At 41.5% G+C, this 17,536-nt stretch overlaps 1 protein-coding gene across 3 annotated transcripts in view; it reads left to right on the forward strand.

Annotated features, from left to right (window-relative positions):
• LOC123773626 (guanine nucleotide exchange factor DBS) overlaps positions 1-17,536 on the forward strand; it is a 544,948-nt gene that overhangs the window by 71,949 nt on the left and 455,463 nt on the right. The window lies entirely within an intron of this gene.

A 17,536-nucleotide genomic window follows, 5' to 3' on the forward strand; every position in this document is an offset into this window, starting at 1 on the left:
TCCACTTGAAACTGTTTATGGAGTCTGCCTCCACCACATCACCATCTAATGCATTTTATCACTGAACAAAATTCTCTGTAATAACTTTGTGGCTCATTTGGGTACTCAGTTTCCACCTATGTCCCCTTGTCCATGTACCAGCCATGCTTATAGTCTGTCTTTGTCGCCTGTTGTATGTAAAATTTAACACCTGTAGCTTTTCCTCGTAGCTCATATCCCTTAGCTCTGGGACTAGTCTGGTGGTATAACTCTGAACTTTCTCCAGCTTCATTTTGAGGTTAAGGCCTCAACGCTGTTGCCGTGTATTCCAGAATTGGTCTGACGTAAACGATATACAATATTCTGAACGCCTCTTTGTTAAGATTCATAAAGAAAATTCTTATATTAACCAACGTTCCGTACGCAGCTGATCATATCCATGTGGGCTTCTAGTGACATGTTGGGGATACCATCGACCCCAAAGTCTTTTACTCTGTTCGGTTCCAGTTGGATTTTCTCTCCCGTGATGCCTTGTGTCCGGGCTCCAGTTTCCCGTATACGGCTTCATTACTTTGGGCTTGCTAGAGTTGAACTCTAGTAGCCACTTGAGAGACCGTATTTTCCCATTGTCCAGGTCATGTTGTAGTTTCTAACAGTCTTCCATTGTATTTTATCCCACCTCATCATTTTTGCACCATCAGCGAACTTTGAGAGAAAGGAATCAGTCGCTTCTGATGGGTCGTTCACATAGATTAAGACATAGGATAGGCTCTAGAACTGACACTTGGGAAACGCCACTGGTAGGAACCTTCCCTTTTGATGTTTCTCTTCTTACTGTGATTCTCTGTTGCAGAGGTACTCCTTTATCCATAGGAGTTCATTCCCTGTTTTTCCATTGTGTGTACTTGTCTCCTGTGGGGTACTGTGGACCCCACAGCTTTCTGACAGTCCAAGAATATACATACTGCCCATCCTTCTCTGCCTTGTCTCATCTCAGTCTCCCGTTTATAGAACTTATCAAGTTTGTAAGGCAAGATTTACCATCTCTGAAACCATGCTGCTGTATTATAAAGTTCCTTTTCTCCAAATGTTCTACTAGTCTCTTTCTTACGATCTCTTGCGTCCTGTATGATTTATAACTGCTTAGGGAATTCGGAGGTAAGGTTGGTGGCCAGGAAAAGAGAGGGAGGGGGATTATGGGAGGGCTGGGGAGTTGGGTGAGGACTGACTGCATGGATATATGGTAGGAAAGGGGCTAGGAAAGAAAGGGGTGGAAGATAATTTATGGTGATGTTGTTGATCCACGAGTTACTGTGCCGGAGGACTCGGGTTTCTCATTTCCATTCCATTCCCTGTGTTTCTGTCTCTGCATCTGCAGCTCTGTCTTTCCTTGCCATAGACCTCTGGGCAAATGTTTGTAGTTATGTACATGCAAGAGTCTGCTCTTCTTCATCCCTAGAATTTTCAATTTTACTGTCTCATTTGTGAATATTATCTTCACCAGTCGATTCCTCTCCCTCTTGTACTGACCCAACCTGATGTTGGCAATGATGATAATAAGTAAAGAAAGTGTTGGGTACAACAATCACAGCAAAGGCACCATCATCAGCTACACTAATAAATCACAGTAGAGGCACCAGGCACCAATCACACACAGGCATCACCACCAACTGCACCAATTACAGCAAAGGCAGCGGTAAATCACCTAGCCCTGAACACACAATACACCCAGCTCACCGCTGATTCCAAACACTCGCCTCTCTTCATTAATCCCCAATTGTTCGGCCAATATCAACCAGCCAATTCGCTTGTTATCGCCGTGTGTAGACTCGGGGGGGAGGGGACCCGTGGGTGAAGTGGAGCCGAGGCAAAACAGTGCCATGCCACGGCTGCACGCAAGGATAAATTCTAGTATTAAAGATGATGTATTAGAGAGATTTCAACGGAGTATTGGCCAGCATACCAACCTCAGCCCTTCTTGCGGGGCTGGTGGGTGCGGTGTGTGTGTGTGTGTGTGTGTGTGTGTGTGTGTGTGTGTGTGTGTGTGTGTGTGTGTGTGTGTGTGCGCGCGCGCGCGCGCGCGCGAGCTCATTACCCCGTCTTTCGATCATTATTAGTTCAGTGTAGTGACGCTTTTCACTCGTTTTTCTAATCATATTTGCAATTAAAACTGAGAATAGAATTGACTTCGACAACTTGCTCATCAAGTCCGTATTTATAACTTTGTGACTGAGCCAGTTACAGAATACATTCCTCTCGTTCTGCTGTTCCTGAGTGTGAACATTGCTTCTATATGTGTGTGGGTCTCTCTCTCTCTCTCTCTCTCTCTCTCTCTCTCTCTCTCTCTCTCTCTCTCTCTCTCTCTCTCTCTCTCTCTCTCTCTCTCTCTCTCTCTCTCTCTCCCTCTTCCCAGTGTTAAGAATTCGTCGCTAAATCAAGCCGACATAATTCAGGGAAGGATGACAAAATTATATATTAATAGACCCACATTAACATTGAGAAAATACAAAAAACTTGTAAACACAAGGTTGATGAAGTAATAAATTAATAGGTAGCAAAATAAGTGTTTACAAATACGGCATTCGGGTTACATTTACGATAATTGAACTCTTACAGTCTTCTGTATTAATCCATCAATCCTGTATCATACATGCGTGCTAAGATGCCCTGGATGGCAGTTATGTATGGCCTCTTCTGGCTGGAAGAATAGCAGACAGACTAAGAGTGTTCTGTTCTCTAAGAATAGGTCCGTGGTTCTGTTAGGTCAAATGGCTCAATTCTCTTTTAATGTCTATGTTAGGAAGTCGGGCCTAGATAGTATGCCTGTAACATGGTCAGAATAGTCTGAAATTTATGCCGCGCCAATAACCTTATTAACAAGGCGCTAATGACATCATTAACATGTCGCTATTGACCACATTAACACAACGTTAATTACCTAAGTAACACGGCGCTAGGGACCTCGTTAACAAGGTGCCAATACATGAATAATAGGAGCAGTAATTAGGTAAGAAGCCTTAGTAATTGTCTAATAAATAGAATTAATCTTCATTAATACAATATTTATTAAGACCTGAAGCTTTCAGAGCACAAGTGTGATCTTGACTCAACAAAGCCAGCATAGATCCTTACAAATTATTCCTTTCAAATCGTTCCTTTTGAATTGATCCTTAAATTGTTTCCAACAGATGGTTCCTTACAAATTGTTCTCTACAATTTTTTTCTCGACAAACTGCTAATTATACTAATTATATTTTCATGTCTGACCCCTGAATGTGTAGGTAAGTACAGCTGCATTTGTTGCAAGTGTTAATTTCTGTTTGTAAACGTCTCATTTACAAACAGAGTAATAAATGGACAGAAGGTATAATGTTTACATATAATAGACCTGTTAAATCCCAGCCCCTGAAAACGTCCTGACACAGCACGAGGCTACTGGAGACATTGTTTACACTGAATCAGCTGACGGGGTGTAAACACAACAACCCCGCAGTGTTTACATAGCGAGCCATCCGCCCCACAGCTGGTCCCGTGAGGCAGGTGGCTAGTCCCACCCAATGGAGCTGGACCTCGTAACTCATGTCTCTTAGTTCTGGGATTAGCTTAGTGGCATGCCTCTTTTTTCCTCAGCTTGGTCCCAAGAGGAACAAATAGGCAATGATCGTGACATCCCCCCCCCCATTATTCTGAATAAGCCGTCACACGGTAAGTAACAAGTTTGAGGGGAAAATGAGGTTCACGGCTATTGGTCGGGGAGATGGGAAAATGTCACCAGCTTCACAGGTATTGGTGGGCTGGAAGCGGCGCAGCAAGTCAGTGTGCCCTGAGGCTCGGAAGGGGGAGGACGGCGCTTTGCCGCTCTGGGAGGGAGCGAGGATTTGTTTCCTGTTGAAGAAATGTTACATGGATGGCTTGGTGAAAATTGTTGTGTTATTGGGATTAGGGGAATGGCATAATTGCACTCTTGTGGTGACAATGGAGTGAAATTTTAGTCGAGTGTGATAATGTGGTCATGTAGACTACCATAGAGACTATCTGGATACTTGGATTGTACCTGAACGAGGTTCTGGGAGTCCTACTCCCCAAGCCCGGCCAGGGGCCAGGCTTGAGTTGTGAGAGCTTTATTCAATAGGCTGTTGCTTGAAACAGTCCGCAGGCCCACATATCCACCACAGACTGGCTGGTCCGGCACTTTTTGTTTGCAGAAAACTGTCCATTTTTTTCTTGAGATTTCCACTTTTGTTCCAGCAATATTTCTTACACTTGCTGGGAGAATATTGAACAATGGAAGACCTCTGATATTCATAGAATGTTCTCTGTGTCTGTGGCACCCCTGCTCTTCACTGGATCTATTCTGCATTTCCTCCCTTATCGTTTATTTTACCGAGCAAATTTGGGACCTGGCCATCCAGTATCTTCCATTCATATATTATTTGATAACTCTTGTTTCCTTCCCAGAGCGTACATTTGGAGAGCTTTGAGACGTCCCAGTTAATGACTACAGCACTACACTTGTACACTCTGTAACACAACACCACCCAGTGGATTAGAGGCGTGAGCCTTCAGTAAGTATGACACAATTACTGAACCACCTCTAAGCCACCATTGTAACGTTTTATAATAACGTCACCATTGTAACACTTACCGTAATGGTTGCTAAACTGATAATCCTTTAGGGTGTAATAATTGTTTAAAATATCACCCCAGCGAACTGGAAAACTCTGCCCTTGCAGCAGAGAATGCTCAAGCCACTTAGCAGGGGACGGGGAAAGAGCGTACAAGGATGATATATATATATATATATATATATATATATATATATATATATATATATATATATATATATATATATATATATTATATATATATATGTCGTACCTAGTAGCCAGAACGCACTTCTCAGCCTACTATTCAAGGCCCGATTTGCCTAATAAGCCAAGTTTTCCTAAATTAATCTATTTTCTCTAATTTTCTTCTTATGGAATGATAAAGCTACCCATTTCATTATGTATGAGGTCAATTTTTTTTTATTGGAGTTAAAATTAACGTAGATATATGACCGAACCTAACCAACCCTACCTAACCTAACCTAACCTATCTTTAGAGGCTAGGTTAGGTTAGGTAGCCGAAAAAGTTAGGTTAGGTTAGGTTAGGTAGGTTAGGTAGTCGAAAAACAATTATTTCATGAAAACTTCGCTTATTAGGCAAATCGGGCCTTGCATAGTAGGCCGAGAAGTGCGTTCTGGCTATTAGGTACGACATATATATATATATATATATATATATATATATATATATATATATATATATATATATATATATATATATATATATATATATATATTATATATATATATATATATATTATATATATATATATATATATATATATATATATATATATATATATATATATATATATATATATATATATATATATATATATATATATAACATATAATGGCTACAATTCTTACAGCACTGGATGGAAGACAAGGATTACTCAAGAACAATTGTGTTCGCTGCCACCACTCATTCAGTCTAACTTTAAAAATGGACTAATTGACTCGGGGAAGAGTCCAGTCAATTAGTGATTGGGGAAGTTTAATGTTTTAATACTTGCAAGATGGATGGAATTCCTTTACATTTACATAACTCAAGACAAGGGGAATATATTAACACATGAAGATACTCATAAGATCGCAGGTGAGTTTTAAAGTATATGAAATACACATGAGCACAATTGAAATCACTTTATTTAATAAAATGCAAAAATTAATTAGATTCCTAGGCTAGTAAACATCCTATCCTTGAGGCAAATGGAAAATGGAAATTGTACGGGGAACTCAACACAGCACATTACCGTATCTTTTTCTGGTCGACTGACCCCTTATTCCCGCAAGCAACACCCACAACACACTGTTTAACACCACACGACTAGTAAACCAAGGCAGCCTACACCATTGTCAACCCTAATTGCCTCAATTCATTACCAAGACTAATTGATATGCTCTTGTGCCGACCTACGGAAATGAACACATAATTGATGGATAGTTACCTAGACACTTCCCCCCAAGGTAGTAAGCTACTAAGTGGGAATACTGGCAGAATATTATTTTCCACAACTTGAGGAGTTAAGGAACAAGGGTAGTTGGCACTTTAACAACCTCATGGCCAACCATGACCTGACGCCTCACGCTTGCCAACCCAACATGGAAATCAACTTATATGAATAATTATTATCCCGGATGGTAACTAACATGATTAAAACAATAAATCAACTTCACTCATCATATAACCTCAAGACGGTCTTATCCTACTCTTAAGCAAGTGCAACGTCGTCAGAATCTCTCAGAAGATCAAACCAAGACGGTACAGCGACGGTCTCGCTTCATGCAGTTCGGCGTTCAATTCCCGACCGTCCAAGTGGTTGGGCACCATTCCTTCCACCCCCCGTCCCATCCCAAATCCTTATCCTGACCCCTTCCCAGTGCTATATAGTCGTAATGGCTTGACGCTCTCCCCTGATAATTCCTTCCCTCCCCGCACGCACATATAATATAACAATAAATTCCATTTAATCCAAGAATACATCATCCCGTTACTCAGCTGATCGTTACCAAGTATTTAGATCTCTTTATTAGTAAAACTAAATGTAAATGTTATCAATTATTCTCACTATCCAGTAGTTTAATTTGTATTTATATATTTTAGTAAAATATTAATTTTAATAAGTTAAAGGTGCTCCCCCACTCAGCCTTATCTTTAATAATAAAATGTATAAGGGCTTAAGGCCTATCAACCTTCAGAGTGTTATTAAGACAAATGGAACAGCTTACAGAGCAACCAGCATGAACAGTTAATCCTGAACATAATCCAGGATTAAAGTATACTCAAAGTGTATATACAATGAGAAGCGAGGTATACCACGCACAGTGTATTTAACCCCCTTAATAGGTAAAAATGTAAGTTATATAGATCCTCTCGGACGTAGGTTCGAACCCTCGTCACGGCCCTTGTGGATTTGTTCATATAGAGCCACTAATACGCAGAGCGTTTTAGGCATAATAAGTCTATTGGTGACCATAAAGAAATCATCGCAAGCACCATATTACCCCGACACAAAATAGAATCGTCAGGCCTTAATTGTTGAGGCAGAACATCGCTGTTTTCTATGACAGACGTGTTCCCAAAGACAGAGAAAATGGGAGCGTCGTTTTCAGCAGCGGGTCGATGGTGACGGTCGCTTTAAGCGCGTACTTTCAGCTAGCTACTCTTCCCTTGCCCCTCTTCCCTTGCCCTAAAAAATCACTCCTCCGCCTCGAGTAGTGAAGCCTACACGACATTAATGATGAATACTATACTAATACACCCGGGGGTGAGAGAGGTTTGCGGGAAGTTAAATACGCTAGGCATTGCAGGATTGCATTTATGAAAAAAAATATATATGCAAATGTTGATAGCGTGTGTGGTGATTGTGGAGGGCGAGTGCTTGTTGATGGTGAGGTGGTGAGGTGATAATGAGAGGTGTTGTGTAAATATTTGATGGTGAGTTGCCGTGACTGTGCGGTGTCGACCGGGGCGCCTGGGAGAGTGTAGTGTGGGTGAGGCAGCTGCATGAATGGGAATTAGCCTGTGTTCGAATCCCGTACCGAGATAATGAACTTAGGGAGTTGTTATTGTTATTGGAATTATATATTGCGGTGTAGACTCAGGGTACCAGGGGGCCAGATTCACGAAGTAGTTACGCAAGCATTTACGAACGTGTACATCTTCCTCGATCTTTGACGGCTTTGTTTACAATTATTAAACAGTTTACAAGCATGAAAACTTCTCATTCAACTGTTGTTATTGTTATAAACAGCCTCCTGGTGCTTCGGAGCTCATTAACTGTTTAATAATTGGAAACAAAGCCGCCAAAGATTGAGAAAAGATGTACAGGTTCGTAAGTGCTTTCGTGAATCTGGCCCCAGAACCGGTTCGGTTGTCAAAGCCAACTGGGCAAGCATGTATAAATATTATGAAGCTACTACTACCGTGAGATTTATAAATGAATGAGTTTGGGTGGATAATTTAGATTAACGAGGCAGAATATGTCAATATTTCAGTCCTCCTTCCTGGTTCATCATGTAACCCTTCCGATATGTAATAGTAATGTCAATAGTATTTAAAGATTACTTTACAACATAGAAAAAATATATAGCTACCTTGTTTTCCTTTTTTTCAAATTATATAATTTAAAATTACCAATAACAAAAAATCATACATATGGACATTATAATCTACAAGTATTGCTTGTAATTCTGAGCAGTAGGGGGCACGGGGTCCGGGCGGCTGACAGCTGGGTGGACAGCACTTCGGATTCGTAGTCCTGAGGCTCCGGGTTCGATCCCCGGTGGAGGCGGAGACAAATGGGCAAAACAAACAACACATACAAAAATGTCAACCCATGGTGGACAGGCCACCGAACTTTCAAACCTCCTCTCTCTCTACACCCGCATCCTCTTCCTGAATTTCATCTCCCCATCCCTCTACCTCCCCCATCCTTTCCATTCCCTATGGACATCAATCCGAATCCGAATGGGCAAAATGTTTTTTCATCCTGATGCCCCTGTTACCTAGCAGTAAATAGGTATCTGGGAGTTAGACAGCTGCTACGGGCTGCTGCTTCCCTGGGGGGGGGGTGTAACATAAAGGAGTCCTGGTCGAGGACCGGGCCGCGGGGACGCTAAGCCCCAAAATCATCTCAAGATAACCTCAAGATAGCCATGCTGTGATGCTTGGCGTTAAAGGGGGATTTGTGCTCCTTGCTAAGACATCTTTGATTGTAGCTTTGTTTCTCATCATGGCAAAATATTTAACATTCAGCGCTCTGGTTAATGGCTTTATATACATTATAGAAATACTGGCTTTATACAGTATACAAATACTAGCTTTATACAGTACACAAATACTAGCTTTATACAGTACACAAATACTAGCTTTATACACTATACAAATACTAGCTTAATACAGTATACACTTGCTATATTCACTAAGTTAGCACTGTAATATGAGCATTTCTTTATCTTACAAATAAAATATTATTAATAGTTATGTACAAAACTGAGTATGACAGTTTTGGGTTGTAAAATTGCTAACCTTTTTGGAAAACTATAATTTATTTCAAGATTAAAATTTATATTAAAACTAAAAAAAAAAATTATGTTAAAATTTGTGTTTGATTTAAATAGTATCTTAAAGTTAGGAAACATGAGAAGTGTCGTAGGAGTTAAGTCTGCAAGTATATTATATATTTCTGCCAAATGCCTCGTGAAAATGTCAAGGTGTAGCTAGAATGGTGACCATTAGGCCAGCTTAGCCGTCAAATTTGGCGAATAACTGCAAATTGGTGGTAAATCTGGGCGTAATTTTCCTTTTCTCTTTGTTGCTTGTTGAGTGTGTGTGTGTGTGTGTGTACTCATCTAGTTGTGCTTGCAGGGGTTGAGCTCTGGCTCTTTGGTCCCCCGCTTTTCTAATCGCTCGTTGTCTAATGCAATAACTCCTGACCTATTTCCACACACAAACACACACACACACACACACACACATATATATATTACAACATTGGTTACATGCAAGGTACAATGTTAGTTGTCACAGGTTGTCAAGTTCCTCCTGCTCCTCAGATGGGGGGCAGGAATCATGGATGCAGTGTGCGTTTCCTCTCTGTATCGCCATGCTGAGGCACTGGAAGAGGAAGTGCCGGCTCTAGGGGTCTCCTGTTGTTTCAATTAGCTTAGAACCCAGATCTTTAAAAAAATAGTGTCACTTTTACCCCAGGCACCAAGTGTCTCTGAGGCAATTGGGAAAAAAATTGTAGTGGTGATCCAGATCTATGTATATAGGAGACTTGGGTGCTTCCTGATGAGTAGCAGCGTCGTCTGTATGTGCAACACTGAAGTCAACGTAGGTGCTAGTCAAGGTTGAAACGCACGAGTAGTCCCAGAGGAACTGTCTACCGTTCTTCCAGGGGTTCACTGTAATCCCGTCTGGGCGACCAACAGGCTCGTCAGAGTTACGGGGCATTTGGTAATGGAGCTCTTTCTCTGCTCGAAAACCAGCTGTGGTAAGGCTCCTCATAATGATGTCGGTGTACTCAAGACTTCACTGTGTCTTGAGTACCTTCCTCCGTGCTTAAGGGTTCCTCTGGCTTAAGGGTTTTGAAAGATTGCGAACATCTAAGTAGTTCAGCCTGGGGAGGGGCAAGCACCTAGTGATTATATAACGTATAGGTCAAAGTGAAGTTTATGATAAATTGCTAAATTAAGACGAGAATAATATCAGCTCAAGGCCAAATAAGTTTTTGTTAACCATAATAGCGTTGCAAGCCGTAGTTAATAATTCAACAGCTGGCATAAACAAGAGTCAAGCGAGTGGAAAGATTTAGTAAAGGCGCCTAGACTAAGTCAGGGCGCGGGGGAGCCTCTTAAACATCAATGGAAATTTTGTCTCTGCACTAAGCACGATGCTGCAATATCTATTATGTAAGCGAAGGCTGCGAACTTCCCTGTAGAGAATTACTTGTCTTTTTAAATGAGTTTTTAGCTAGTGTTTAAAGCCTATCCGCAGCGCAACCGGTGTTTACAACGCGTCCGAAATTAAGACCATAACAAGAGCTTAGTCCTGAACGTAGCCTCGGACTATTGTAAACTCTTAGTGAGTTTACAATCACCGAGAAATGTCGGTACTACTCCTCTCAAATTTAATCTCAATTATCAATCCAGGGGAAATGATATGGCGTAAATTGATGTAAATATTGCGGCTAAGGATATATAGTGTGTTAGTGATATTTCATTTCCTAAACTCGTGTAATTTAAATTTGCTGTTTGGGAAGTTTGCTCGCCGGGCTGGTGAAAGCTATGACTGGCCAAGCCCAGATGGTTGGTTGGTGGAGGTAACGACCGTACTTCATCTTGCCTCCCCTCCTCCCCTAAGCTTCCCACGCTTTGTAAACTCATTAGCATACCATGAGTTCCAAGCGACCAACCACATTGTTCCAGAACAGTTGAGCGTACAGTGCTGATGAATGGTTCACTCTTCATCATGAACAATGAAATATTATCCGTCATAGTTTGGATGAATTGTGTGTAAATTCCTTGTTATCCTTAAGATAGATTTTGTTGCTGATTGGCAGTAATTTTGAGCAGAATGTTTATTAACGAGTTTTTCTTCAAATTGATTTATCTGTTGATTTGGTGTTGGTGTTTGTGGCTGGTGAACCGCATGTGAGGGTCATTAAATACCACAACGCCTTAGAGACCAGCCAGAAAGTAGGCTTTAGTACACACAGAAATCACAATAGCGTAATGCATCAAATGAACAAATCCACAAGAGCCGTGACGAGGATTCGAACCTACGTCCGAGAGCATAGGCTTTAGTCCTGGACATAATTCAAGACTGGACTCTTAGTCCGTCCACCGAGAAGTTAAAGTAATGATCAGGAGAAAGCGCTAAGCCAGTACAACTCTATAGCACTTGCAAGGGATATGAGGATAAGGTTTTAGGATAGGAGGAAGGAAAGATATGGTGCCCAACCACTTGGATGGTCGGGGTTTGAACGTCGACCTGCAAGAAGCCAGACCGTCCTTCTACCTACCAGACCAAGTGGTTGGGCTATATGCCGAGAAATGGAATACATTTCTAGGTGTACTCACCTAGAAATGTATTCCATTTCTCTCTTTGGTCCTATGCCTATGCTAAAGCCTATGCTCTCGGACGTAGGTTCGAATCCTCGTCACGGCCCTTGTGTGTGTGTGTGTGTGTGTTGGGCTGAAGACAATGGAGACAAAAATCTACCTACAATTTACTGCTAATAACACTGGTACAAATGCCAACGAACCCGTTATTCAACCTCTCTTCAATTACCAATCCAGTTAAGATGAAAAACAAAGCAATTCGATATGCGTGTAAGTAAAACAAGAAGCCTAGAATACCTGCCGCATAGCTCATTTGCATACAGTAAATGGGGCCGTTACTGTACACTTGGGTCGCTCCACGGAGCCTCGCCAAGGTGACGGTCAAGAAAATATATTTTCCGACCTCCAGAAAACGCGGAAACTCACTTAGCGGAGACTCGCTTAAATCATAAGACGACCTTTTCCCACAAGTTGTGCGTAAAGCTTGTTTATACATCGGTGTCTGCCCGTGTCTTCTATATATATATATATATATATATATATATATATATATATATATATATGCTGTTGAACAATTGGCCAGTTAGCTTAACATCTAGTGTAGGACAGTTGCTTGAATCATTGATCTCAAAGGCAATTACTTTACAACTAAAAATAAAATAGAAACTTGAAAGGATTCACAACATCTTTTCATTACTGACTGCTTGTGTGCTTCCCCCCCCTCCCCCCCCCCTGAGAAACCCAGAGGTTTCTGCCCCTCTGGGGGACCCGAAATGATACTTCCTCCCCCCCTCCCGCTCCTGTGCCAGGTAAGTTACGGGCTCACCATAGCCCGTGCTACTTGGAACTTGTTCCGAGTAGCTGAATCTATAACAACATCCCCCCCTCTCCCCTCTGTGACCCCCTTAGAGCATTACCTGCAATCATTATTTTGTACCACTGTCGTATTTTGTTGATGTAATTGCACGAGAACGGACGCAGTAAACGACAGTATTAATGATTACATGTTATTAATACAATTCATTATTTGTAATGATCGCTAATCGTCTGATAATTAAGTCTGAAGGACGTGACGCAGGGAGAGGTTAAAAGTCTAAATATGGAAAGTCCTGAGACTCAACTCTTAACTGTTATTGTTCAGACTTTTTCATATTTTTGCTTCTTAATATGTTCTGTGTCACCGATGATCGGGAAGATTATATATGAAGAATAATACACCCGAGATTAATACACTGGAACACTAGAGTGAAACCTTACTTCATACACACACAAAACAAAATTTGTGAGGGAGAGGGAGAAAAAGAGAGAGAGAGAAAAGAAGATAGTGAGAGAGAGAGAAGATAGAAAGAGAAGGAGAGATAAGAGAGAGAAGGGAGAGAGAAGAAGAGAGAAACTAAAAGTTGCTGATATTTAAGCAAAATGGCAAACTGTGGTATAGTGGTCAGTGATTTGGGACTTGTGAGGCAGTCACCGTGTGTGTGTGTGTGTGTGTGTGTGTGTGTGTGTGTGTGTGTGTGTGTGTGTGTGTGTGTGTGCACGCGCGTGTGTGTGTGTCACAGCGCACACAGAGGAAGCTGCAGAAATCCTGAGCTGTGTCCCCATTGTTGATCACAGAGGGCGCGCTTCACCTGTCCGGATTGTGTTGCATTGTGGGTCCCGTTGTTGTCTACTCGAAGCGTTTTTGCAAGATTAAAAATCCCTCCGCGACACGCGTGGTCCACCGGTGGCTTCCGTCATATTAAACTGTAATTCTTATGTACCATTTGATGCAGATTTTATTAAACTAGGAGAGGGTACCCGGAGGTGTCCGGGGTAGTCTGCCCCAGCCATTCCTCGCCTCTTATATCATCAAGTTACAGCCACGCTCCTGTGCCAGGTAAGTCCACTGCGGGATCACCATAGCCCGTGCTACTTGCAACTTTTTGTTCATAGTAGCTAAATCTAAAACAATAACATCCCTTCCCTTGCCTTCTCACCCCTCCACTCCACACATTTCCCTCGCCTTCCCTCCTACCCCCCAATCCTGTCTCTCTCACTGTCTTTCCCCCACCCCCCCCATAATCTCATTTTCTCCCTTCTCCTCACCGCCATATCCCTACACTTTCCCCCTCTCTCTTCTTTCCTCTGTATCTCTGTCTGGCCTCCAATCTCGAACTCAGATCATTTATATAGATATTGAAGGTTTCTTTCCCTCTTTTAACATTTTCCTCCCTGTTCCCCACTCTTCACCCTATCTCCCCTCCCCTTCGTCCCTCCCTTCATTCTTCCCTTCGTCCTCCCCCTTCTCCCACCTCTTTCCCTTATAAAACTCATACAGGTGTTTCAGTTCTTTTTAATAATAAGTCTCTCAGAAAATACGTCATTATGATCACTAAAACTCTACAGGAAACACACCAAATATTTCACACATGACTAAGTGAAAATTGCCTAGGGACTGATATTTCTTAAAGAATATAATTTAGGCTTACCCCGACCAGCCTATGTCCGTCCTGTACCCCAGTCCATTCCCCCTGCAAAGTTGAGGGAGTCTAACCCCGATGGTTTGGACTCCAACTTTGGATTGTCAGACGGAAATTCTCTTCTAAACAAATATTGTTTTGTGTGTGTATGAAGAAGTAAGGTTTATATATATATATATATATATATATATATATATATATATATATATATATATATATATATATATATATATATATATATATATATATGTCGTACCTAGTAGCCAGAACTCACTTCTCAGCCTACTATGCAAGGCCCGATTTGCCTAATAAGCCAAGTTTTCATGAATTAATGTTTTTTCGTCTACCTAACCTACCTAACCTAACCTAACCTAGCTTTTTTTGGCTACCTAACCTAACCTTACATATATATATAGGTTAGGTTAGGTTAGGTAGGGTTGGTTAGGTTCGGTCATATATCTACGTTAATTTTAACTCCAATAAAAAAAAATTGACCTCATACATAGTGAAAAGGGTAGCTTTATCATTTCATAAGAAAAAAATTATAGTAAATATATTAATTCAGGAAAACTTGGCTTATTAGGCAAATCGGGCCTTGAATAGTAGGCTGAGAAGTGAGTTCTGGCTACTAGGTACGACATATATATATATATATATATATATATATATATATATATATATATATATATATATATATATATATATATATATATATATAAAGAGAAAACGGAGCCACTTTGTTTTGAGGAGCTTAAAGATGTTGACTCGGCAGGGACTGTTGAAGCTCCCCCCTCTCTGTCTCTCTCTCTCTCTCTCTCTCTCTCCCGACTAGACAGGAAACTGTACAAGGGACACAGGTATTCCTCACCACAGAGTCTGTGAACAGATCTTAAGGTCTTCTTCATAGTCTTCTTGTACACGACCATGTTTCTTGGCTCTCCTTTCTTCCATTCCTTCCTCTCTCCCCTATCTCCCTACTTCCATTCCTTGTCCCCTCTTTCCATCTATCCCTTGTTCGTTCCTTCCATCCTTTGTTCCCTCCTTCTATCCTCCTCTTGCACACTTCTCCCATCCCTTGTCGCCTCCTTCCATTGTATTCTGTATTCCCTATTTCCTTCCCCTTTTCCATTATTCTCTTTTTCCCTCCTTCCATTGTTCCATCCTTCCCTTGTTCTTTCCTTCCCGCAACTAAGTACATCGGCTCCTTAATAATATCCAAGAAGCATCAAATTCTCTTTTATCCTTTGATAAACAGCCCTATAATAGCGGGGAGGTTCTTTGACTTGTGTTGAGTCAGACACAAGGGTGTACGGTCTAGGAATACTCCTGCACATGCGGTTTACATTTGCTCACATATGGGTAGTGTAAACCTTCCCAAAACCTTTAGGCTATCCCAAGTTGAACGGTATAGTAACATCAACCAGTCTACGGCTTCCATTCGTTGAACGTCATATTGGGCGCTTCTTGCTTGCCTTTCTGTCTATATCAAACTGTGTAAGATTTCATTCTGAGGTTTCTGTGTATTATTTTCTTTAAGGCTGTTGACGGTTATTCCAATGAAGTAAACTTACAGCCAAGTTGTAAGTTTAATGATTAACTTACTTCCGGACCAATCGGAAAAGAGGCTTGCGGGTGGAGGCAGAAGTTTGGCAGACTCATTGGCCATAGGCTTTTTGTTCTTTGGCTTAGGATCGGTTGAGGAGGTGGTTGGCGGGGTGTGGGTGAAGCTGATCATTGATGGGGATCACGGCCAGCCATAGTGTGGGGGAAGGGGAGGAGCCAGCCATAGTGTGGGGGAGGAGCGAGCCATATTAGAGAAGGGAAGTGCAGAATCAGAGCGTCTAGTTAGGGAGGGAATAGTCGACAAGAGAGGGGAGAGGCGAGAAGTAGGCAATATCTAGTCGAAGGGGAAGGTTGAGCTTAGCCATAACAGAGAGTAGAGGAGAAATTTATACGTGATAAAGGGGAAATAGAGAGAGCGAGGGAGAGGAGACCACCCACAGTGGAAGAGAAGGCAGCGGCACAGGGCTACTGTGCCCTGCATTGGTGTCATTGTAGTGATTTGATGAGTATATATGTGTGTCTGCTTCAGTCATCCTCTTGTCTTACACTCTTTGACGGTCACCCCGAGTATATAATGATTTAAAGTAAATAACTGAATTCTATGCCTCAAAAGATTTCCATTAACCCAGCTGTTTAGCATGGGAATTTGGAAAAAAATCCCCCTGAAGCTGGAAACTGCGCTAAATCCTTTATTATCGGAGCCCTTATTCTACGCTAAGCTTTCCCCTCGGGAGAAATAAGCTGCAGCCGCCATCTACGGAAAAAATGGTACCGATTTTATATATATATATCTCCGTTCCTGCCATTTTTAACTAAATATGTTGCGAGTTATTTTTCAAACGAAATTAAATTCTGCAAAAATGGTCCTTAGCACGTTCCATGTAGGGTTACTAGATTAGGCTTAACATTACATATTTTAGGCCTGTTTTTTTTTATTTTATTTTGGCTTAGTATAGGTTTATAGTTTGCCTGTCGCAGTTTTGTTGTGCACTTTAGAATTCCAGTTGTACCTTTTTGGCTGTAATGTTTCCAAATAATATAAGTAGAATGTACTAATTGTACATTCCACCCATATTATTTGTATATATTTTAATATTTGGAGAATGTGTTGTATGAAGACGACGTTTCGGTCCGTCCTGGACCATTCTCAAGGCGATTGTGACAATCGACTAGAGAATGGTCCAGGACGGACCGAAACGTCGTCGTCCCTTCACCTTCTAGTGTGTGGTCTGGTCAACATACTTCAGCCACGTTATTGTGACTCCTCGTCTGCGCGTGTTGTATGAAACATTTAACAATAATAAATATAATATTATCACTAACAATAATTATAAAAATTATAATTGTCATTAATTATTATATACAACTACTTCTATTACAAATACAAATATTAGAAATAAGATATAGCCGCAAAAAATGCAACAGCGAACGAAAGGAAATTAGTGAAGTGTTGGCACCTGACAGACAAACGGACAGACATTAGCCACGATGTTGACCAGACCACACACTAGAAGGTGAAGGGACGACGACGTTTCGGTCCGTCCTGGACCATTCTCAAGTCGATTGTGCCTGGGTACCTCAGGAGTGGCCAGGCCACACACACACACACACACACACACACACACACACACACACACACACACACACACACACACACACACACACACAGCGTACTCTACACTGGCAAAAGTTAGAACATCATTCAGAAACCTAAGTAAGGAGGCATTTAGGGCGCTTTACACTGCCTACGTAAGGCCAGTCTTAGAGTATGCCGCCTCATCATGGAGTCCCCATCTGAAGAAGCATATAATGAAACTGGAAAAGGTTCAGAGGTTTGCAACGAGACTCGTCCCAGAG

Source organism: Procambarus clarkii, chromosome 72 (assembly GCF_040958095.1).
Source record: "Procambarus clarkii isolate CNS0578487 chromosome 72, FALCON_Pclarkii_2.0, whole genome shotgun sequence".
In the NCBI taxonomy this organism is placed as follows: domain Eukaryota; kingdom Metazoa; phylum Arthropoda; class Malacostraca; order Decapoda; family Cambaridae; genus Procambarus; species Procambarus clarkii.